Genomic DNA, 24,560 nt, shown 5'->3' on the forward strand with positions numbered 1-24,560 from the left:
GTGCTATTATTAATGCCATCACTGTATCCTTATGTTTTATATCTTGGCTGGTTCTGTCATTAATTTATTATGACTGTATGATTTATATTGGGGAGATATATTACCAAACATTTATTTAGGGTGTTAAAGAGTGATAGAGGAATTGGCTTTGCAAAACCACAGAATCACGGAGATGACTACTGAAGTGTGTAGAACCAGGCCAGCTATGAAGAGGAGAGCAGATTTAATAAAACCATTCTTGGTTGCCTTGTTTGCTTGAGTTCTCCCAGAATCACATTCTTGATGAATTTTTCCTTTGTAAATTCTTGCACTATGCTTCTAATAAGTAGGACCTGGTGTCTGAAAGTCCTACCACTTACTTATTCTGCATTGTTCTTTTAGACTGGCATTAGGTGGGCTCAGCACAAAGGAGCCACATTCACGAATGCCACTTCAAAGGCCAAAACGGCATCCTTGTAGCTTACATTGCTGGAGGAGATCTGTGGACATCAGATGTGGCAATGCTTCTTCTCCTTTCTTAGATCTTCTTGTTCAATAGAACTTGCAGAACATAAGCTATCTATCCATCTCTGATAGTGAATTTGAGGGCAATTTCAACAAATTAAAATACTGAATCTTAATTTTGGAACATTAGGAAGAGTCAAGGTCTTCCTTGGGTTTCAAAGAACAATATGATGGCCTGGCATCACAGATGTGTCCAGTCTAGTTGTACTTAACCTTTGTTCCAGGATCTGGGATGCATGGCTAGCATGGGCAAAGCTAGGCACGGAGAAAGAGCTCACTGCTCACCAGGGAAAATGGTGCCATTTATCCTGAGAATGTGCAGAAACAGCATTTGATTGGGAAGAGGCCTTAGGTCATTTATCTCTCACTTTTAAAATGATGAGATCGATGCGCCTCCCCAGTGGGCTGTCCCCCTTCTATCCAGCAACAATACACTACTTCTTTTCACAGAGAAATATGCTTCCAATAAGGGGGGAAGGGGGGCAGGGGGTGGTAGTAAAGGGGATCAAGCAACTTTCATTGAAGGATTCATTTTTGATTTAAATATTTTGTTCTAATCTCCAACTTCCTTTTTAACTTGGCAGAATGACCAAAAGAAAAACAATGTCCCTCCCTAGCCCAGTTTACAGCCTGCCAGAGCAAAGGATCCGGTTACTTCTTCCAAATTGTATACATTGCGTTGTTCAATATATTAGTTTTTTTCTTTTTAAATCTATTGCTCATATACATAGGACTTTCTTTTAATGGCATGTCAAAGTGGACTATGGTGAAAAACCCCAGGAGAAAAAAGAAAGATTGAAAAATATAGATCAAATATAGCCAGCTATTTAATACTTTTTTTTTCTTTTGGTTCTTTGAGTATGTTGTGGAAGGAATTCTCTGCAAGTGATACATCCTGTAACTGTAGGCAGATGTAATCCCCTGGCCGTGACACCAGCAAAGATTTCTCTTTGCATTGGAGGCATCAGCAGCCATTTTGTTCCCTCCCACCTGGAGGAAGTGCACAGGGAGACAGGAGGCCACTCAGGGCCACGTGCATGCCCTTCCATGCTCCATAATTGCTTTTTATAATTCCCATGCTGCCCTGAGAGCCTGGCCTTGGAAAGGAAAGAAACCCAGGGTGTTGCAGCCTGGGGTTGGAATCCAGGACTGGATCTCAGAAAGTTCTTTCTCCTTATAGGTACTCTGACCTCACACATTGCTTCCAGCCTCAGGGCACGTGCTGAGGTTGACTGTCCAAATGCAGTTGCTGCTGTTTTCAGGGTTCGCTATCAGTAGGTGTTATGAGGTCACTGTTAGTGTGACATGCATTTGGACTTTTACCTTTTCTCTGTAAACATGTAAAAAACACATTGAAACTCATGAAACAGCTTGAGGTGTGTCTTGTTAGGGAGTCCTGAGAAGCATGGCTGGAGACAATGATTTGCACTCATCCAGTGGGGCTATGGGACCCTGGGAGAGGAGAGGGATGGAGACCACTGAGGGCAACTGGAACTTAATAGTGCTCAGCACTCTTGCTGTTTAGAGCTAGATCTTTTTGGCAGGGAAGCTGTGTTGTGAATTGCAGGAGGTTTAGCAGCATCCCAAGCCTCTACCCAAGAGGTCCTGGTAACTCTTCCTGATAATTCATCGATTGTGATATACAAAAATATCCCCAGACATTGCCTTATACTCCCAGGGAACAATACTGCCCATGGTATAGAGCCACGGGAGCCAGAGCACTATGGTGGCAGTCTGGCTGGCTTGCACAGAGCTGGTAAAGACCATGTGAGCACAGGCGTGTCTGCTGCATCTTCTTCTGGAGCCAGAGCAGCATTTGGGGAGACCAAGGGGTGGCCCCTCAATGTTGGCTGACTGCAGCCAGCTGCTGGCCTGAGGCAGGCCTGAGATAAAACCAACAGAAATAGTTGTTTCGGGTGACTCCTTCCTAACGCTTCGAGCTCCCATTAACCTGGTGTCCTCTCATCCTTCACTCCCATAAAATCCTCCCCAAGCAAAGGTTAGATAAACCCAGCTCTCCTTCCCTGGGCTGGAGACATTCTCAGGGCCTGGAGAGAGCTTGAGCTAAAGGAAAACAGGCTTTCTCGAGCCTATTGGGAGGAGGCAGGTTTCCCCCATGGGCCAGTGCATTCATTTCTCAAATCAACCCTGCAAAGAAGCTCTTAGTAACCTGTTTTGCACACTGGCTGGGTCACTGCCCATAGACACACAGCTTGGAGAGGGGAAGAGATCAGATTTGATCTGTGCTCTCTCTGCGGGTAATAAAAAGGGTGGATTTTCTGTTCTCCCAATGGGTTGGAAAGGGTGGGGCCATGATATTTTAGAAAGAGGAATTTTGGGGTGATTCTAATATATGGATGAATGCTGAAGAAGCCCAACTGAGAAGAGAAATGGGTCCGAGTCTGAGAACTGAGCTTTCAAAGGCGTACAGAGAGAGTAGTCAGTGACCCTCTGCTTTCTCCAAGGCCTGAACTTTGACTCATTAATCACGTCTGGGCTGTGAATATGTTAGACCCCAGGAGCTTCCCGTAGGGCGCTCTTTCTCCTCCACTACTCTACTGATATTATTCTAACAAAGCTCTGGCAAAGATCCTTGCAATAGCCAAGTCCAACGGACATATTTCTGTCTTCTTCCACTTGACCTTGACTTTGATGCAGTAAACCACTCCCTTCTGGAAATAATTTTCATTTGTTCTATGGTCATCTTATTCTCTTTACTTCTTCCATCACTCTGACCTTTTTCCTTGTCTCCTCAGCCGGTTCTTCTCCCACAGATCACCCTTAAGCATGGACTCCAAAGACTGCATGCAATCTTGGCCTGATTATTTTATCACTTACAGTTTTCCCGGATGATCCTATAGATTTAGTTCCTGAATTTAAGATTGACAAATTTCAAGTCTTATCTCCAGATAAGACTTTGGGGAATAGGGGGCAATTTTTTTTTTGGTACCAAAGATTGAACCCAGGGGCACTTAATACTGAGCCACATCCCCAGCCCTTTCATGTATTTCATTTTGAGACAGGGACTCACTAAGTTGCTGAGGCTGGCTTTGAACTCATGATCCTCTTGCCCCAGCCTCCTGAACTGCTGGGATTACAGGCTTGTACCACCAATCCTGCTTAGGGGGCATTTTTAATTGAATGTCCTATGGGTAAATTGAACTCAACAAGTCAACAATTAATATTGTTAAGATTAACAATATTAATCTCCCTCCAGGTGTTCTTACCTCTGCCCTCTTCTTACGATCTTTTCCCATTCATCTATGTAGCTTTTTGTGGAAAGTGACACTAAGCTTCTCCCTTTCATTGAACCCTTTCACCTACCTCCACCCCACGGGTCTTATTCCGCCCCCAACATCTCTTAGGCCTGCATCGTCCTCACTACCTCTTGCTGCTGCTTCTATTCAGTGGTCTTTATTATTTATCCTTGGCTATCATCATAGCCTCCAAACTGGCCTCCCTTGTCTCTGGGCCTCTACTGCTCAATTGTCTACCTCTGGCCATTCTTTCTAAAAGAAATCTGACTATTGCCACCTTCCATTTGGAATTTTAAAAAGAAGTCCAACCACTTTCAGGATGAAATTCACACAGTTTAAACAAACATACCACTCCCTGAGGAATGAGAATATCAGAGTGGTTAAGAGTCAATACCATTTGGATTCAAATGAATAACCCTGGTAACTCGGGAAAACTACATGCCTCCTCTCAGCCTGTTTCCTCTACACTAACGAAGAGATCACAGTACTTGTGTTCAGTAGTCTCCCTTTATCCACCGCTTCACTTTCTGAAGTTTCAGTTACTTGTGGTCAACCATGATCTGAAAAATCACTATAGTACAACGAGAAAGCAAGGTATTTTGAAAGACCACATTCACATAACTTTTATTATAGCACATTATTATTTTTGTTTCTATTTTATTATCAATTATTGTTGTTAATCTCTTAATGGGCCAAGTTAATAAATTAAAGCTTATCATGGATTGTGTAGGAAAATATTTTCTGTGGTTTTAGGAACCCCCTGGGGGTCTGGGAATATATCCTTCTCAGATAAGGGGAAACTGCCATGTAGGATCTATAAAAGGCATCTGACCAAATCCTGGACTGCATTAAGAGACCAGTGAGTGTCCTCTGTTGTCACTGTGGCCTGATTTTCGAGGTGGCTGTGGTGTGAGGTAGGTGGGTGCTTGTGGAAATCTCTGTCTGTCATGGGTCCTTTCAGTATTGTATCCCATTCCCTTGTCTGTGACAGACTCACTGGCTCAGGGCTGGATAAGGACTAAGGGACACAGGAAGGATTAGCACACTGCCAACATTGGCAAGCCCATTACAAGGTGGTGGCCCCACTGGAAAAGGAGAGATGGAGGGATCCTGGGGGAAGAGCAGTTGTGAGTCTGCTGTGCCTGGCCACAAGCTCCTGAGGTCGCTCAAAGCGCCTACTGACTTATCAAGTGTGACACTGACTGCTGGGCTCAGACTGCCTCTTGTCCAGGAATGCGTCACTCTGTCCTGGGAGCCTCCTTAGGAGCCCAGTTATAGCATCTAGAGCGTTCCCAGGCTGTGCTGCCTGAGGACTGAAGCGGTGGGAAACACGAGAGCCTTTATTCTATACAGCTTGGCAGTGGAGCTGGCAGGGAAGATGAGGCTGGTGGGCCTCTCAGACAGGAGAGCAGCTGTGGCTGTGGGAGGGAGGATGGCAGGCCCCTTGGAAGGGTCCACCTTGAAGAGAGAGCTGAGCCTGTGGGCTGTGTGGTGACACACGCCTGTAATCCCAGCTACTTCGGAAGCTGAGGCAGGAGGATCCCAAGTTCAAGGCCAGCCTCAGCAACTTAGCAAGACTCTGTCTCAGAATAAAATTTAAAGAAAGGACTGGGGGTGTAGCATACTAGTAGAGTGCTTGCCTAGCCTGAGAAGGACCCGGGTTGGATCCCAAGTACTGAAAAAAATAAAAGTGAGCTGGAGGCCTGGTTGAGGTGGGAACAGGGAATGTCACATCCCAGCAACTGAGTTAGCTACCTCAGTGTCAATGACAGTCCCTTTAGTTTTTTTTCCAAAGCTCTTTCTCCGACATTTATTCCTTAGAGGTTTAGACCACAGGTTTTGGGGCAAAATTCCCAGGGTTTAAACCCCAGTTTTGCCACTTACTAGCCAGTGTGAGCTTAAGTAAGTGACTACCTCTCTGTGCCTCAGTTTCCTCATCTGTAAAGTGGGGATGATAATAATAGTACCCATTTTGTGGAGCTGTCATAAGGACTTAAATGAGTTGTTAGAACAGTGTTGGGCACCCGGTAAGTGCTGCCGATGGATAGAATCAGCACAGATTACAAGGAGGCATTTAGACTGCAAGTGTAGAATGAGAGACAGAAGTGAGGGTTCTGCTCTCATCTGCATCTCTGATGGTCTACATTGCTTAGCCCTCTGACCTTAGTTTCTTTACCAGCAAATAGATTTGGATAATATGCTTCCTCCCAGGCCTGGGTTTTGTAGCCTGTCTAGGAGGAGTCTGGCTGTCCCCTCTCTCCCTGCCATCTGTCTTCATCTTCTATTCCCAAAGGCTTGGATTCATTTTCTTTGGTTCCCTCTTGTATAGAGAGCTGCCTCGCAGGGGTCTGCTTGCCAGCCTACTCCCCTTGACCCCTGGGGGCCTAGAGTGGGAAGAGCTCCCTGCTCTGACCAGTTTTGGGAACCACCACTTTCCTTGCTCTTTGTCCTAAACCCATCTTCCTTGCCCTTCTACCTTCTGCCATGTGAGGACATTACAACAAGGGGCCAGCCATCTTGAAAGCAGAGAGCAGCTTTCACCAGACAACCAAGTCTGCAGTGCCTTGATCTTAGACTTCTCAGTCTCTGGAACTTGAAAAACTAAATTCCTTGTCTTTGCAAATTACTCAGTCTGTAGTATTTTGTTATAGCAGCACAAACATACTGAGGCAAACCCCCTATATACTGGGCTAGCGGGAAGCCCCGTGCTTCTGTCGGAGCTCCTCCATCCCTCTGAACTCTTTGTCTCAGTGCACAAGGGCTTCCAATGCCACATGCCAGAAGGAGAGGCTCTGGGGAGGACTCTCCTGCTGCTGTTTCTCCAGCATGTGGCAGCAGGACTTCTGTCTGTTACTGCCAGGGGGTGCTGCTCATCAGGACTGCTGCCTGGCACTGAATGAGTGACAGCACGTTCAGTCAACCAGGCCACACATGTGCTGTCTCACTGTATTCTCACAAAATCCTTATGAGGTAAGAGCTTTTCTTCACAAGAGAAATGAGGAAACTGGGCCTAACAATTTTACTTACTGGCCTGTGTCACATATTTTAGAGTTTTTTAGTTTTTCGAATGAAATTTGCTGCTTGAACCTACTTTCCGGTGCTCTATATCCTTAGCAGTGGACTGGGGCCCCTACCCAGGGGCTGAGTCTCTTGTCGATGCGCTCCTCCATTTGACACCATCAGTGACCCCTGCCCAGACTCTGCTGTTTTTGTCACTTTCTCTTGTTTTACTCTATTCATGCCACAGATCCTCTTCCTTTACTCCTCCCCCTCATCACCCCCATTACACTTTGTGAAGTCATTAAAATCCAGCGTGAGCCAGCGTGTCCCTCGAAAACCCTTCTTTTCAAACAGGCTGTGAGCCTTTCCAGATTCTCTTCTCCCATCGCTGCCTGCCACTCAGCTGCGTTTAAGCCCACTGCTGACAGACGGACTTCCGCTCTTTCCTAACGTGACTCTCCTGGCCAGGAACACTCTATGCGCACATTGTTTCCAGAATGATAACTTATGCAAAGTCTTAACATTCTGAGTCTCATATTCTTGAGAATGATTCTTTTCAGAGTTGTAGCTGGACAAATCCTTCCCGATGAGTCTAAGTTCCTAAGATTGTAGTGTGTTAGAGCTGGAAGGCCTCTGCAAGGTCAATAGGCAGCTCCACTCTAGTGAGAGGAGGAATCCAAAACCCGGAGAGCTCAGGGGAATCGTCCACAGCCACCCACCAACTTGAACCTGGACCAGAGCCCAGACCTACAGACCCCCAAGCAGCACCCAGCACCTTTCTGATGCATATTGCATTGTTTCCACCTCCTGGCTTCCTGGTGGTGCTGTCTGTGGGAGAATGTAGTGAGCGAGCAGGGAGAAGTCTGGGAGAAATGGATAAGAATAGAAGCTGAGGCCAGTTAAGAGTCCACTGCCGTGGCCCTAGCAAAAGAGGACTGGTGCTTTGCTGGGGTGGTGGAAGAGGGGAAGGTACAATTTATGTGGCTTAAAGATGAATGAGGCATTAGAAAAAGAGAAGGGCAAGAAGGACTCCAGGATTTTAATCTGAGCATTTAGAAAAATTCTAGTGTTTTTGTTTATAGACATGGGTAGTCTAAGAAGGGTGGAGATTTTTGTTACTATTATTTGTTTGTTTTTTAAATGGGGAGAACAGAATAAAATTACTTTTTAGTTTTGAGATGACTGGAGGAGATGTTCAGGCAGGTATATGAGTCCGCAGTTCAGAGAGAGCTCAGGAGGTGGAGGGGAACTTGGGGGTCCTCATGGTGGTGAAAGCCACAGGGCTGACTGAGATGGGTCACCTGAGGAAAGAACATGCACACAGCCAGTGTGAAAGCAGAGACCCAGGGGCCTTGACACCCAGAACGAAGGGGAGGAGGAGGAGGAAGAGCCAGCAAAGGAGACAGAAGGAGCAGCCAGTGCCGCATAAGGAGAACCTGCAGGGAAGCTTCTGGAAGCTTTCTGCAGATAGCATGCCAGCTTGGTGTGGGGCCCTTTCAAGCAAAGTGCCCCATCAGCTCTGTGAGGCTCCTTTCTGTGCGGCAGAAAGAAGGCTCTGCAAGAGCATGATCCCCCTGCTTTAGCTTTTGGCAAATGGAACGTGTAATTTCATGATGATGATCCTCGTTTTGCAGCATGCTGTCCCTACTTAGCATCTGGTGAGCACAGCCCTAAAGTGGTGGGAGACGGGTGTTATGGTGCGTGATGACACACATGTGGCACCAAGTTCAGGAGCTTCAGGAAGGGGGATAGAACTGCCACTGGCTTAAGTGGGTCCTTCCAGGATATTAGTCTGAGGCTCCTAGTTTTGCGTATGTTTCTATTCGCCAGATACAATCGACTAGGAATCACAGTGGAGCGAGGCGACTTCTCTAGTCTCTTTCTTAAGGCAGCCAAGGCAATCATATAGAAGTTTTACCTTTATTTTCTTTTGTAAAAATTTTAAGTATCTTCCTTCTACGTGCTGATGAAATATTTTGCATCCATTAAAATTGATGTTTCTAAAAAGTAGGTAATAGCATGCGAGAGTGCTTATATGTTCAAGTTAAAAAGGCAGACTGTAACACTGCATATTCAGTAGATCACAACTGTGTCATCTAAACAAAATGTATTCAGAAAACAACAACAACAAACCTGGTGAAGAATCTGCCAAATATTAATAATGGTTTTCATTGTGTGGTGGGAAAATAAGCAATTTCTTTTTCGTAAACTTATGTATTTTCCAAATGTATGTATTTTCCAAATATTTGTAATGAATATATATTATTTTAGTGCTGCCCAAGGGAGCTCTCTACCAGTCTATGTTTGGAATAGTAGTATATATTGGTAATAGTCTATATTTGTACTGTTTAATCCACAGCCACTAGCCACATATGGCTATTGAGCACTTAAAATGTCATCTAATCGTATCACTGAGATTTTAGTTGTACTCAATTATTGTTTATATGAATTTACATTTGAGTACCTACATCAGGCTAGTGACTATCGTATTTGATAGCGGAGTTTTAAACTGCAAAAGATAATACAAAGGGATGTGAATCACCTCTAAAATAATATAAGCATTTAAAATGTGTTCTCTGTATCAAGCTTTGTAATGTGGGAGTGAGTTTGGACTTCATAATAGAGAATATGGACACAGTCCAAGAGAATACTGGAGTTTTTATTTAAATAGCTTATATTCTGGGGCAATAAAATGTGATCTGGTATTAGGCTTGTTCATGCCTGACTTCAATTTTAAACTATAAAGAAATAGACAATAACCTGGATGTTATTAGTTGTTGTTCTGTAACAACTTCTGCTATTCTGAGTGATCTTGTTTCACTCGTGTCTTGAGCTTTATTCAAAGAGTTTGAATCACATGAGTAATATCTTTTGAGGTAGGAACAAAATTTACTGTGTCCATTTTATAGATGAGAAAAACAAGGACCGTGAAGCTTCAGTTCCCAAAGTCACAAAACAAGGAACGCAAACAAAACCTCTTAGTTCTCAAAGCCTAGAGGATTTTATCACCCTTTGCAATATGGAGAGAGCAATTTCTGACAGACTGTCAGAAAAGGGAAGGGGATGTCCCCAAGGAATTGCAATGATTTCAGATTTGCTGGTTTTGGCTAAGTCCTTTAGATGAAGTTTGTTTTTGCTAGGCTTCTTCTTCTTCTTTGTTTCTTGGCTTGTAGAACTGTCTTTAGTCCTCAGAAGGCGGGGCACTGTGCGTCTATCAAAGATTGCCCTTGATGTGGTTGGATCTGTCTTTACACTTTCCCTGGAAATGCCAAGCAAAAACCCCTTGTCTTTTCATGTGAGCTTATTCTGGGCCCCCGGCCCCAGAGTTCCCCCACTGTCCTCCCCTCTTGCCAGGTGGGGAGTCAGCCAACCCTAATTCCACATCTGGCAATTTAGAAGACTTAGAAAGGTGCTGAACTCCCTGCTGATGGTGTTCCCTGCTCTACTGAGGCGCAGTGGACACGGCATTAGGGAGATGGCCACAGAACTCCGCTTGATGTTGAGCAGGGCTGGGTGGCCTCCCACGTACCCCGAGTGTGTGCTGGGAGCAGCAGACGGCAGTGTGTTTCACACCCCGAATCCCCTAAATGTTTTTAAACCTAAACGCTCAACCCTTTTTTGGTTCAATTTCTAGGGAAAGGTTGGAGCCAGCTGTGATTAAAAAAATAGTAATAAAAAATTGGTTCACCCATTTGTCAGTATCGCCAAGAAATATTCACACGAGCAGGACTATCCAAAAAAGTGAGGAGCAGCTCTTTTTCAAGACAGATCTCTGGAACTCACTCCTTCCCTTGCTCAATACCACTTCCTCTCCTCAAATCTCACTTTAAAACCTTCCTGTTTGCTTTAGCCTGATGACTGACTCAGGCCCCATTCATCTTTCTCTCCTCTCTCCCCGTGACCACATCCTTCCACTCTCCCCTTGCCATCCACCATGAGAACTCTCGCCTGCCTCTTGCCTCCCTTTATCTTTCAGTCTCTTGCCTGTTGCCCAGTAGTGACAGCCTGGTGTGTCCAGGTTCCTTGCTGGCCTGCCCGAGTCACCCTAACCCTGTCCAGACGTATTCATAAGTGTGGGGGCCTACCCCATGGGGTGCCTGCTCCTCCCCTGGTTCTCAGGGGAGGAGGTAATGAATTTCAGGGGGGTATTTGTGCCTAAAGAGGCACTTTGCAAGTTGTATTTCACAAGTTACAGATTCAGAAACTTGAGACACAGAACACAGAAAGACCTTGTAATAGACCCGCAAAGATACCAATTCCCAGCTGCGTTTCCCCTGGGATGCTTCAGGTAAAGCCTGAAGGAGAAGTGGGAATAAAACACAGGCCAAACTGGAGCTGTTGTTTCGCCTCCAGAATAGAGTTATAATTGTCTCAACTGAGCTTCTTATTTCCCTGAAGTAACAAGGAAAGTAAATTCCTCAGCAAAGTTCTAAGGCAGGATTGACCTTGGGAAAACAATCCCAGTGTGAGCCTTTGTTTGAGTTCTTTGTGTTCAGGGGGTACACTCGGTACTTTCTAAGGCGTTTTCTTTCAACTCTGTTCTCTAATGGTCAAGCTGTGGGTTTTCCCACAATGCATCACTGTCCCCCATCCCAAGATGGCGCCTTCTCCCACAAACATAGAGGCAACTCAGTTTGTTTCTCTCTTCCCTGTGTTCTCACTGCTGACTCCAAAAGAAATGCCCTCAGAACTAAGCATTCCAGATTTTGTCAGATGAAATACACACTTCTCCCATTTTTTTAATCTCAGCCACAATAATAACAGCTGCCATTTTTCTATCACATTATTGTTTCCAAAGTATGTTTGTAATCAGGAGGTGAAATGCATAAGACAGGTGTTAATATTCCCATTTTACGCTTAAAGGACTAAGGTCAACATGACTTGCCTTAGGTCACACGAGGGAGAGAATGGTGGAGTGGAGCTGGAATCCACATAAATCTTCTCTAGAAATCACACCCAACTACAGGTTTCTCTAAATGAACATCAGCAACCAGAGTCAAGAGAGGATTACTTTGGGTAGCAGGTTTTTTTTTTTTTTTTTTAATGTGTGTGTGTTTTTTTACGTCTGTCTCATTTAAAAGCTTAAAAGTGAGTCAGCTTCACCCAAGCTTACTCAAACAGGTGGCACAGTGATAGAGGTCAGAATTATGCTTCTGGTGAAGGAAACTGGGATTAAGTTTGTAGCAGTTAATTCTGCTGTATGAAAAACAAATAATAAAGGTGTATTTTTTATTTAAAAAGAGAAAAAGCAGTAATTTTTAAAAAACGGGCCATCTGGGCATTGTGTTACACACCTGTGAACCCAGCACCTCAGGAGACAGAGGCAGGAGAGTCACAAGTTCAAGGCGAGCCTTAGCAATTTAGTAAGTCCCTATATCAAAATGAAACATAAAAGGACTTGGGATATAGCTCAGTGGTTGTTATGGTTTGTATACGTGGTCTTCCCCAAAAGCTCATATGTGAGACAATGCAAGAAAGTTCAGAGGTAAAAAGATTAAATTATGAGGGCTTCAACCTAATCACTGGATTATCCTCTGATGAATTAATTGGTGGGTAATTATAAACAGGCAGGGTGTGACTTTGGGATTTACATTTTCTCCCTGGTGAGCAAAGGTCTTTCTCTGCTTTCTGATTCCCATGTCTGAATTGCTTTCCTCTACATCCTCTGCCTCACCTGGGGCCCAGAGCAATGAAGTTGGTCATCTATGGACAGAGACCTCTGAAACTGTAAGCCCCAAATAAACTTTTCCTTCTCTACATTGTTGTCAAGTCTTTTGATCACAGTGATGAAAAAGCTTATTTAAACAGTGGTACAGTGCCTCTGGGTTCAATCCCCAGAACCAAAGAAAGAAAGAAAGAAAGAAAAAAAAAACCCAACAAATAAACAATAACAACAAACAGTGCTCAAACTCCTTCCCTAATTTTGAGGGAGATGTACATATAAATACACACGTGTGCATGCATGTTTGGGTGTGTATGTGTGTATTAAATACACATATTTAATTATATGCATTTTCTTCCTTTTCTGTAATGTTTCTCTGAAGGTCAGTGGCTGGTCCTGCCCTTGGATGTCCCAGTTCATGAGATCTTGACGGATGATTGTGACAGGTGATTTGGAGAGGGGGACAGGGAGAGCATTGTTAGCACAGATGCTGGGACCGTGAGAGCAGTTGCTGAGTGGAGGTAAGGAAACGTGGAGCAATGGTCAGGAGGGTCTCTGTGTGGTGCCTCTGTTCCACACCTGGGATTGGCGACTTTGGAATTGGCTGACGTGTTTATTTGGTGTGAGGTCAGCTATAGCTCTGAGGGCAATAACATGATCCCCGTAAAACAGACCCCCCCAGGCTGGACCCCGCCTGCTTGCTGCCTAATAAATGAGACCTTGCCGTCAACTCTCTGTAAATGGTGGATTCATTCACTCTCCGTGTTATTACAGCCTCTTCCTTGCCTTTCCGTGTAGGTCCCATTGATTGTTTTTCAACCACTTTCCTCTTTGTACTATTTCTTTCAGATGAAGAAGTTTGATTTCTGTGCCTAGTGCTCACTCCAGCAGAAAGTTTTATGAAAAAGTTGAAGCTGTTGGTTTTGGGAAAAAAAAATTTATATGTAAGAACAGCTGAGGGCTTGGGATGTGGCTCAAGTGGTAGCGCGCTTGCCTGGCATGCGTGCGGACCGGGTTTGATCCTCAGCACCACATACAAAAAAAAAAAAGATGTTGTGTCCACCGAAAAACTAAGAAATAAATAAATAATTCTCTCTCTCTTTAAAAAAAAAAACAGCTGAAAAGATCTGAACTTCAGATTGGACCACAAATGAATGTGAATTAATAACACAGCTCTCTTTTAAAAGCCAACAAAAAATGAAGACGTGTGTGTGTGTGTGTGTGTGTGTCTGTGAGAGTGCGTGCTCCTGTTTGTTTTGCCAGAGCAGCTGTTCTTACCACTGAGCTTATGCTTGTCATTCTTTCATGTGTCACAGTCAGACCTAGGAAACTCCCTGGGAAGTCCCCTCTATCACAATGCCTGCAGTTTTTCCATTTGAGTGTGATTCTGTTAAATCTTGAAATATTTTTTGTCATCACAAAATGGATCTTTCTATGGTTAAGAGAGACCACAGAGTGTCCCAACAGAGGAGCAGAGTGGACTAGGAGATGGGACTCTGGTCTCAATTTTAGCTCTACTATTACCAGTGGAGTCAATTCAGGCAAGTCCTGTCATTTTCCTGGTCTCAAGTGACGGTCTCTGTAGAGGGAAATGCCACAAGGATGCTGAAAGCAAAACTACCGGCCATCATGCTTGAGAAATGATTCCTGCCTGCCTGTCTCCATTTCCTTCTGTAGGATGAGGGACTGAACTAGACCATCTCTGAGGTCCCTTGCAGCTGCATGAGGTTTTGTTGGCAGCATCTTGACTCTCCAGTATGCCTTGATCTATTAGATCCCACTCAATCATAATAGCATAGTGATTTTGATTTGATATTATAATCTATTTTTGTCTTCTTGATATTTAATTTACATTTTCCATTATATGGCTTTTGTTTGTTTGTGTTGTCACAAATTCTTTGTGGAATAAGAAAAAAATATATAACTAGATGGATGAAAGAATGCATTAGTTGCAAGCTGGGAAATGAAAATATCACTACCACGAGTAATAACAACTGTTTTTATTGAATGTGTACTATATGAAAAGAACCGTGCTGAGGCCTTTTTGAACATTACACATTAGGTCATTTAATACTCATAGTAACCTTGAGAAGCCATGATTATTATCTCCATTTTATAAGTGGGGAAACTGAGTCTTATAGATATCAAACAATGTTTCCAAGGTCACACAACTGGTGAGTGGCAGGGCTGAGCCACACGTTCAAGTCTAGCTAACTCAGAGCAATGATGTGTGGACAGAAGCAAAAACAAATCCCCAAATCCCTGATTTGAAACCCTTACTGATTTCCATTGTGTGAATACTCAAGTGACTAACTTTAAGACCAGCTCAAAAAATTCCTGAATATTGTTAAATACTCTGCTCTTGCAGACCAGTAGGAGCCAACCCAACACATTCCAGAGAGAACCTGTGTGATTACCACTAGGCTCCCCTGCCTCTGTAGATTATAGGCTAGGGATGCAGATGAGAGGAAAGAAATAAGAAAGGGGAGATGGTCATGGACAGAGAAAGTAAGAGAAGCCAGATCCATCCATGTGCTCATTCTCCTTCATTCATGCCCTCCTGCATTCATCTCACAGGGGCTTCGAGAGCACCAGCAAAGCACTAGGGCCTGAGATAAGGGCTCAGGATGCAGACATAAGTAAGATGAGCAGGGGCCCAAGCCTAAAGAGGCTGGAGTGTGCTGGGGTGAGAGAGAACATCATGTGATAAAAGTATGTACAAGGGTCTGTGGGAACCACAGTAAGGGAGGGGTTAATTTTGCTTGGTAGTCCTTGAAGGACCTAGTTCCAGGTAACACATATTTTGCTTTCTTTCCACTTTGTGGAGGGGCTTTCTTCACTAGAGAGGTGTATTCAGGTTAGCTCCCTGTATTTTAGAACTAAGCAGAGAAATCAAAGGTGGGGCCATGAAGGAGACAATGATGTAGAAAGTAGGCTCCTTGGAGTTAGGGATGCTATCTGACCCACTCCTGTATTCCTGATACCTATCCTGGGCACATGCTTGACAGTCAGTAAATATTTGTTGATAATGAATCATTGATAAATAATGATTTGTGAACTATGGAGAAGGCTGTTTGAGACAAGGGGACCAGCAGAAGTAGGAACATTAACTGTGTAAATAGGGATCCCTATGCATACAAGGTATGATTCTGAGAGAGTAGAGGACAGAACATAGGCAGAGACTCCTGATGCCCAGATTGGGGTAAAGTACACTAGGATTCAGTGTCCTGGAATGGTGTCATCTGGCTGGCAGGCAGGATGGCAGGATATAACCTTGCTAAGATGCACAAGCTGCAAATCTCAGACTCCAACTGACAAGGGACAGTTAATGTCACAGTGAGCTTAGAAAAGCCAAGAATTATGTAATTCATTGTTTTTCTTTAAACATTCAGTATAGGAGAAGCTAAAAGCCAATCGGTAGGGTTGAATTTGGGGTTTAAATGGCTTTAATTTGACTTTATTTGCTCTTCTCTTCCTTCGATTGTCTGAGAGAGGGCTGCTGTTAAGGAAAACCAAGAGTAGTTTGAATACTCCTCCCTGGCACTCCAGACTGTTGCACTCAAGAAGTGCATCTTCAGGTGCATTCTGGATATAATATTCCTCCTGACAATGCCTTATGTGTGTGAATGGTTCCTAGTTTCCAAGGACTTTTTCCAGAATTACTTTTGCTACATCCTCCTACAATCCCTTGGCGATGTTAGAAGAGATGCAAATGCCTCAATTTTACCAAAGAAGAAAGTACAACTCAAGGCAAGACAAGACACTCACCTGAAGTCGCACAGCTAACTTCTAGCAGAGAAGGGCCCAAGATGGTTAATTCTAACTGGAGAGGCTTTCTGATCCTCCCTTCCCCTTATGATAATACCTGCCTCTTGGAGCCAGCAAGTCCTGGCTGGGATACAACAGCAGCTAGAAATGGTCCTATTTGAGAACTTCTTTATCCACAGTGAACAGCTGAACCTGCCTGCCCCAGTTTCCCAGCCACCTCATGACTCGACGAGCAATTGCTTTAACTCTGACAAAATTAGGCCACCTCCAACCTAATGGAGCCCATGTTCAGAGTGAGACCCTGCGTGGAGGCAGCTCGTTTCCTGAAAGGATAACAAAAGCATGCTTTTGTGTATATTTCACTTGATGGAAAGGAATCCCCAGTGAGGCCATTTCTTCCCCCTGAATTCTCTCAACTCCAGAATGTCTCCAAGTTTCCAAGATTGTCTCGGAAGAGCCATTCATCTATGAAGATGGACGAATTGTCTTCCAGCTCAGTAGGCAGGGAGTGTGAGAGAGAGAAGGTGAGGGGGCCAGACTAGAGATGTGGGGAGGGAGACTGAGATCCAAGGAGGGAGACACACAAGGAGAAATGTGTGCAGACAAATGCTGACGGGCAGGGAAAGAAACCAAAGAGCCGGGCCTGGCTCTGGGGTCCCAGAGCCTTTGTAGGACCTGTCAAGGTCTGCCTGGCAAGCTGTCACTTCTCATCGCTTGGCTCTCACTGAGGATCTCCGTGTCATCACTGTCATGAAATGACCCGGCAACTGGCAAAGAATTTCCTGGGGCCTACCTGATACACCATTATTTGCCTCTTATCATCTCAGCAGAGTAGTTATGCCGCTGTCAGAGGTAATGGAGACCATGCCACTAAGAAAATTGGCTGTAATTTATTTATCAATTGTTTCTGCATACCACAAAAGCGGCCTTCTACTTTACGGCTGGGTCTAAGGTATTTGAGAGCCCCCGAAGTTCATGGTTTTCCGGTATTCTAAGTTCTACTTATGGCCTTTCCTGTATATGACACACAACACCACCCTTGTGGCTTGCAGTCCGTTTTCTTCTTTGCTTTCTTTAGTCACAAATCATCCTGAGGCATCCCTTAAGTGCATTTGTATTGTTAAGTGCACCGGCTTGATTTGGTGTTAATTCAATTTGAGTGCCCTTAATATCTTGTGGGGGTGATGCAATGCAGGCCGCCTGTACCTTGTAAAATCGGGTCCCAGGTCTGCCTGGGAGCAAAGCACCTTTCCCATAGCCATTTACCAAAGTTGCTGATAAAATTTTCATAAGGGAACCTTTTTAGTCTGACCCTATTGTGTTATTCTACCATTAAGTCTTGGAGAACTGAGCTGGCTTCTAGTGACAGCTTATCACATTCTCCATTATTGCTGCCTGCCCAAAGAGCTAACTGACTGGGTGCAGTCATGCTCTCTCCCTCTCATCCACTTCTGGCCCGTTCTGGGAAAAGCCTGCAGTCCAGCACCTAGGGGCTAATGTGAGATGGTCTCTCTGTGGGTGCCAGAGAACTGAACTCTCTTCCTGATGAGCTGGCCCTCTTTCACTGTGGAAAGCTCTGGGGCTCTGAAGGACGTTGTTGAGCGGAATAATGAGAGGGGAAGAAGTGAAGGGCAGGCCAAAGTAGAGCAAGAGTTACAGAGCACTTTACTTAAAACAGCATCATAGGCTGAGGCAGGAGGATTGCAAGTTCAAGGCCAGTCTTGCATTGTGAGACCCTGTCTCAAAATTTAAAAAAACTCAGAAGGTCTGGGCAGCTGGTTTAGCGATAAAGTACCTCTGGGTTCAATCCCCTATGGCATCAAAACAAAACAAAATAACCACCAAATGCAGGACCATCTTGTTGACACCACTCTGACCCAGCTCAAGTGAGAGGATTTGGCATATATTTGTCTCTGGAATATTGGCTTTAGGAACCTGGAAATATTATTCATTCAAAAAGAACTTCAGAATCTGGGGTCAGATGTGCCTGGGTCTGCATTTGAGCTTGGTGGCTAACCCCCTGTGTGGACTTGACCAGATGAAGTTTCAGAGCTTCACTTTTAGCATCTGGGAAGTGGGAATATCAATGCTGAATTTCTTGGTGGGCTTTCTGTGGGGAATAAATGAGCCAACACTCATATGGGCACAGAGAGTGCTTGGCATATTCACAGTGTCTCTCATGCTGTCTTGAAATCCTGCAGGTTCTCAGAGGCCAAGGTGAGGAAGCTGGTTCAGAGGGTGGAGAAATCTTCTGGATGCCTCAAGATGAGAAACAGGAGGAGTTAGGTCTAGAAACTTGGTCTCCAGGATCCCAACTTGGTCCAAATCTCTTTCCATCTTCCCATTTTCTTCCTGATATTATCCATGGTATAAGAGCTTGATTAGGTTTGGGGTGCACAAGGCTACTTTCTGCTTTATTGATTATAAGATTTCTTAACCACAGACTAACTCTTGCAGGTCATTCTGGTCTGCCTGGCAAGCTGTCACTTCTCATCGATTGGGGGGGCTGTGTGTAAGGAGAGCCTGCCTGACGGTATGTGTTGCCCCCTCCTGTCTGCTACTGTGGGTAATAAAGCATGGCTATCTAAGAAACAGAAATTGGAGGTTCTCGTTCAAGAGGATATTTTAAAATTATTGTGATGAAAGCAATACAGGTTCCCTGTGGACATTGGAAAATCTGGATAAAACATGGACCCTGTAACCCCCACCTGTAACTGTGAGATAAGGTGCAGTGTTTTCTTCCCAGCTCTCTAGGCATATTACATTCTGGCTCCACCACTATAGCTAGTTATTTAACTCTTCTATCCTTGTTTCCTTATCTGTAAATGTGGGCTTCATAATAGCACCTTCAGTGGGGGTTAAGAGAAGCAAATGATTAAGCACGATCAGTGCCTGACATGCAAACACCATGTAAGAGTTTCCTTTAGGATTATTATTATATACAGTACACACCTGGGTCATATGACATATTCTGCTCAAGATGGGGACAGTTTTTTCTTTATGACATTCAGCTGCTACTATACTATAATGCACTCTTTGTTTAATTTTTTGGTACCGGGGATTGAACCCAGGGGCACTTAACCACTGAGCCACATCCCCAGCCCTTTTTATTTTTTATTTTTGAGACAGATTTGCTGATTTGCTTTAGGGCCTCACTAAGTGGCTGAGGCTGGCTTTGAACTTATCATCCTCCTGCCTTAGCCTCCTGAGATGCTGGCTTTACAGGTGTGCTCTGGACACTATCAAGCATTCTTGAACTGCTCTCCCAAATAGGGTCTCAAAGTCAGGTCAAGTCCTGCCTTTAGTTCAGTGTTCCAGGGCTGAATGGTGATAATCATATCTTCATCTTCAGAAGGGTTTGGTACACATTAACTATGAATCCCAACAACCTGATTCTGGTGGGGGTTATTGAACCCACTTTACAGGAGGGGGAATTAAGACTGAGCAGGTACTGACCTGGTTGCATGAAGTCTCTACGCAGGTGCAGTAGACTTCTTGGCTGCCAAGTAAAAGCAGTCCAGTCCATATAAATGACTGAGTCACTCCTTGGGCTTGGGATATGCCTTTATTTTGCTGGAGATTTAGGTCTGTGTGTAGCAAGGAGTAAAGATAAAATCAGGAGAAGGGACTAATTCCCAGAAACAAACAGCTCGTGGAAAGTGCTGGGAGTCTCCATGTGAAGGTGTATTCTTTTGTGGAACTCAAAGATGCTGAGAATGAAAAATGATCCTTTCAAATCACACTGGGCCTTTTCCTTCCAGAAATCAGGAAGGAAGATAGGGGTCCAGTACTGTATGCTCACCCATGCACATGTGTGCATGCATGAGCATGAGTGTGTGTGTGCACGTGCATGTGTGCATGCATGTGGAGAGCACATGCACGGAGGTGCGAGTGTGGAAACCTCACAGAAGGAGCAGGAGGAGCAGATGGGGGCCATGGAAGGGAGCTGGTTTTGATGAAATATTGGCTAATGCTTGGGGCGCCGAAGGAGAAGAGGCTCTGGTCAGGGAACTGTGCTACATTAGAATTTATAATAGATTAGCTTATCTGCCCCTTGATCTTCAAGGGTATTTGGGGAGCTGAGGATGAAGCATTTCTGCCTTGATTTTCACAGCAAGAGGAAATCTCTGGAAGTGTATTCCCAGTCTTTCTTTCTGCACAGCCCAAGGCGGTGAACTAGCTTGTCACACCCCCATGCAGGTCGTTTGGAAGAGGCTGACAGTGCCCCCGAATGCTGACGTGCTTCAAAACATCACACAAAAGAACCCTCTCAGATTCCTAGGGGGAGTTACTGTCGGTCCATCCCAGGATGGATTTTAACATTGGATGCAAGTGCGGGGCTTCTCCTGCCACAGCACGGGCATGAAATCCATATTCATCCTGTCTGTCTGCCAGACTCCCCTCTCCCTGTCCGTCTGTCCATCTGTCTGTCTGACTCTCTACCTCGCTCTCCAAGGTAAAGGGTGTTTGCTATCATGAAAACGGAAGCCGCCAAGATGTTCCAGATGAGCTGCTGCCAGCGATGTTGCTTTAAACTCCAATGAGCTGAAGCGGCTGGGAAAGAAAGAGTGAGGGGTGAAGTCTGGTTTGATGTCTTGGTGCGCTGGGGAGATGATTCATATAACATGAACCCCTTGGGGTCCTTGGTTAAATCCCAACCTAGCACCCCCAGCTGCACTGGAACTCTGAAGTCCAGCCAGGAACGTTACTGGTCCTGCTTCAGCAAACAGTTGCTGGGTCAGAGGCAAAGGACAGGGGAGGGGTGGTTCTTTCACTGGAAAAATTACCTGCTGGGAAAGAAGGAATCGTATGATGTGTGTGGTGGGGAAGTCCAGCCAGGGAGGACCTGGCTCCCATATTACAAGGGTGCTTTCAGAAGCCAGAGGGACTTTTTATTGCCTGAGGGGCCTCAGGTCCCCAGCAAAAGAGGCATTGGCTCTTTCCAGAGGCTCGGCTCTGGGAGGGTGTGGTGGTGAGGGCTGAGAGCCCGGGCTCTGGATGCCAGGCTGGTGTGAGGAGGGAGCGAAGCCTGGAGGGGACTTGACTGTCCTGGGACTCACTATCCAACACAGGAGGGAGACACACAGCAGGGAGCAGGAGCTGCCCTGTTTCTCTGTCTAGCCAAGTGCAGTGGGACCTCTATGACCTCCACTTTGGCTTTTGTGGGATATTTAACACCTTTGGACACCCTATCTCTACTCCACTTTTTCAAATGTTCACCTTTTTTCTCAGACCACTCTCTCTGCTCCTCTGCCAGCACTTATTCCCTCCTCTCATGAAAGCTGTATAACCTTTCATTTAGGGAAATCCCTGAATGCTTGGTTAAGGCAAGTCTGGTGGGGAAACTTGGGGCACATGACCCAGGCCTGGCCTGAGTAATTGGCTGATAGGCCTGTGAGCCAAGTTGGTTCAATCGAAGCCAAACCTGGAACAACTTCTTCTTCTTCTCCTTCCTCCTCCTCCTCCTCCCTCTTCCTCCTCTTCTTTTTCTCCTTCTTCTTCTCCTCCCCCTCCATTATTCTCCTCCTCCTACTCTCCTCCTCCTTCTTCAACTTAACCTTTATTTTATTTATTCATTTATATGTGGTGCTGAGGATCAAACCCAGTGCCTCACACGTGCTAGGCAAGCGCTCTATTACTGAGCCCACAACACCAGCCCTGGAATAACTTCTACTGGACACTGACTTGGAACTTTTGAACAGAGAAGTTCTATTTCATCTGGGGTTGATGAAATGAAAGGATAAAAGCCCAGAGCTTCCAGGGCTCACCACGATGACAAAGTCTGTCTGCGGCTGAAGTCACTGGGAAGAGAAGCTGAGGGAGATAGGGTTGGGGGGGGGGGACGGTTTCTGATGGTGTCATTTGGGCACCAGGATCTAATCATGCCTGGGGCAGGATTTACCTCTGGATGCTTCAGTTATGACAGCAAAGAAATTTCCCTCCTGTTTTCTTCATCAAGTTTGAACGTTTCTTCTGCTTGTACTGACCACACTACATCTGTGCATTAGGTCAATATGCCTTTCTGGGTTTACTGCATGGAGTGCCCCATGCCCTTCCCACTGCTGATCTATGCATTTCTTCCAAAGTTGAGGCTTCCAACTTCTCAGTTTTCCTCTCCCCTTCCTGCCTCAGACATTCTGCCCGTTCTTGTGGTATCAACTAGGATCTCTATGAGAATGTCCCCTGCTTCCACATTTGTGTTTGTATCTTAGAGCTCCTTGCCCACCACCAGCACCCAGCCATCTAGAACACATTTCCACATCTGCATCATGCGCAGGCACAGGCACAGCTGGCTGACACCAACATGTTACTTATGTTCCCTTGCAGGGGGAGGATCACCCCCACCCCTTCTCAACTTCCTCCTCTTCCACCCCGTCATCTGGTCCTTATAGTTCAAAGCCAGAATTACCTTTGATTCCTTCTTCTCCTTCTTTTGGCCCCTTGCATTGAAACATCTGCCAATTCTTCAAAAATTTGTGTATGTTTTTTTCCCCATGTGTCGCCATCCTCTGCTCTACAATCTTATCATGATTATTTAAAAAAACCTCTTATACCCATTTCAAACTCTTCCACCCACCCACAACTCCTGCTTATTTAACTTTCCTAAAAACCTCCTTCATGTCACAGTTTGCCCGATGAAACCAGATTCCTTACTGATGCTCATCAATGGCCCTGTTTATGAGGCATGAGAGGTCACAAGAACATCTTTCTGGAATACACGTAGACTGCAAGATTTCCTAAGGTGTGGAAAGTTAGCATGTTTATTTGAAATTACTAGAAATTAATTTTAAATAGTATATTTATTTTAGAACAGACCGATTATATAAAACAGACTGCAAAACTCATATGAGTTCTGAAGATTACGTAGATTTGAAGGAAGTTATGAGATTGTGGAAGTCCTCTTTTGACTACCACCCAAGAGTTCTGGGTTTTCTTTTCTTCTGCCTTTGGGTAGGAAGTCTGGAGAAGCACTGGCCTCCTGAGTCCAGTCTAGGTGCCTCAATTTGGTGTCTGCCTCAGCGGGTCCTATTGTTCCTACCTTCTTCCTTGACTCCCGATATTTCCTGAAGGTCAAAGCCTCCTTAAACTCGATGCTCTCATTCCCAATCCATTGCTTGCTGTGATTTCCTTTTCCAAATGATCTTCCTGCTCCTTTCCCCTATATTACCTTGAGTAGCCTTTGGATTCTGCATCAATAAATGGATTATAAACTGGACAAAAGTCACTGTTCTGCTCAAAACTCTTAAAAGGCTCCTTCTTATCTTGCTCTTGGGAGCAGTCCAGGCTCCATGGCATGGCACATTGTCTCTTTGATGACTGGTCCCTGCCTAATGCTGCAGCCTCAACTCTTCTTGTGGCTACCCCTTGAATTTTTTGTTTTGGGGGTGGAGTCGGGAGATTACCAGGGATTGAACTCAGGGGCACTTGACCTCTGAGCCACATCCCCAGCTCTATTTTTTATTTTATTTAGAGACAGAGTCTCACTAAGTTGCTTAGCACTTCACTTTTGCTGAGACTGTTTTTGAACTTGCGATCCTCCTGCCTTAGCCTCTCAAACTACTGGGATTACAGGCATGTGCCACTACACCTGGCCCACCCCTTGATCTTTGCTGTCCAGCTCCTTAAAACATGATAACACCCCCCAAAGCATGGCAGTCACTCTTACATCTGTCTTGGTGCTCTCCATTCCCTTCTCCTGTCTTCACCCATTAAGACGCAGCTCAGGCACAATTCTTCTTGGCCATCATTCCTGAACTCCAACTTTGCATGGATTGAGACAATTCTGCCTACCTCATTCTCTGCTCACTAAATTGGGAGATCCTCAAATATAGGAATGAACATCTTTGTCATTTCTGCTAGGTTTCTTAAGTGAATGAATTAATGAACAAATAAGTGGTATCAAGAGATTCGTGTTTAATGTCTCTGTCCTTATCCACATGGCCTTGGACAAGTTACGTCCCCTCTCCAAGCAATGTATTGTATCTAGTCAAGTCTGTTTCATGTGCACAGCAACTCTAGTTGGGGAAATAGATAATTGAATAGGAAATTTACAAGTAAGAGTGGTGGGTGAAAGGACAAATGCATTCAAGGCTTTGTACAAGAAGTAACGTCTAATCTATGATGATTTGGATATTTAGTAGTTATTCATGTAAGAAGGTGGAGAAGGATGTTCCAGGCAGAAAAACAATTGTTAAGATTTGGAGAAAAGAGAAACAGCATATATGAAGAACAAAAATAAATTCCCCAAAGTTTCAGTAAGCCTGAAAAATGGGGCTGGGAAAGTAAAAAAAAGGACAAGTTATTTGGGGCCTGATAATGACCTAACATATAAAGCCCTATATTAGGCTTTATCTGAGGGCAGTAGGAAG

The sequence above is a fragment of the Marmota monax genome, unplaced genomic scaffold (genome assembly GCF_021218885.2).
Source record: "Marmota monax isolate L192 unplaced genomic scaffold, Marmota_monax_Labrador192_F-V1.1 WCK01_AAM20220418_F8-fsc00033, whole genome shotgun sequence".
In the NCBI taxonomy this organism is placed as follows: Eukaryota; Metazoa; Chordata; class Mammalia; order Rodentia; family Sciuridae; genus Marmota; species Marmota monax.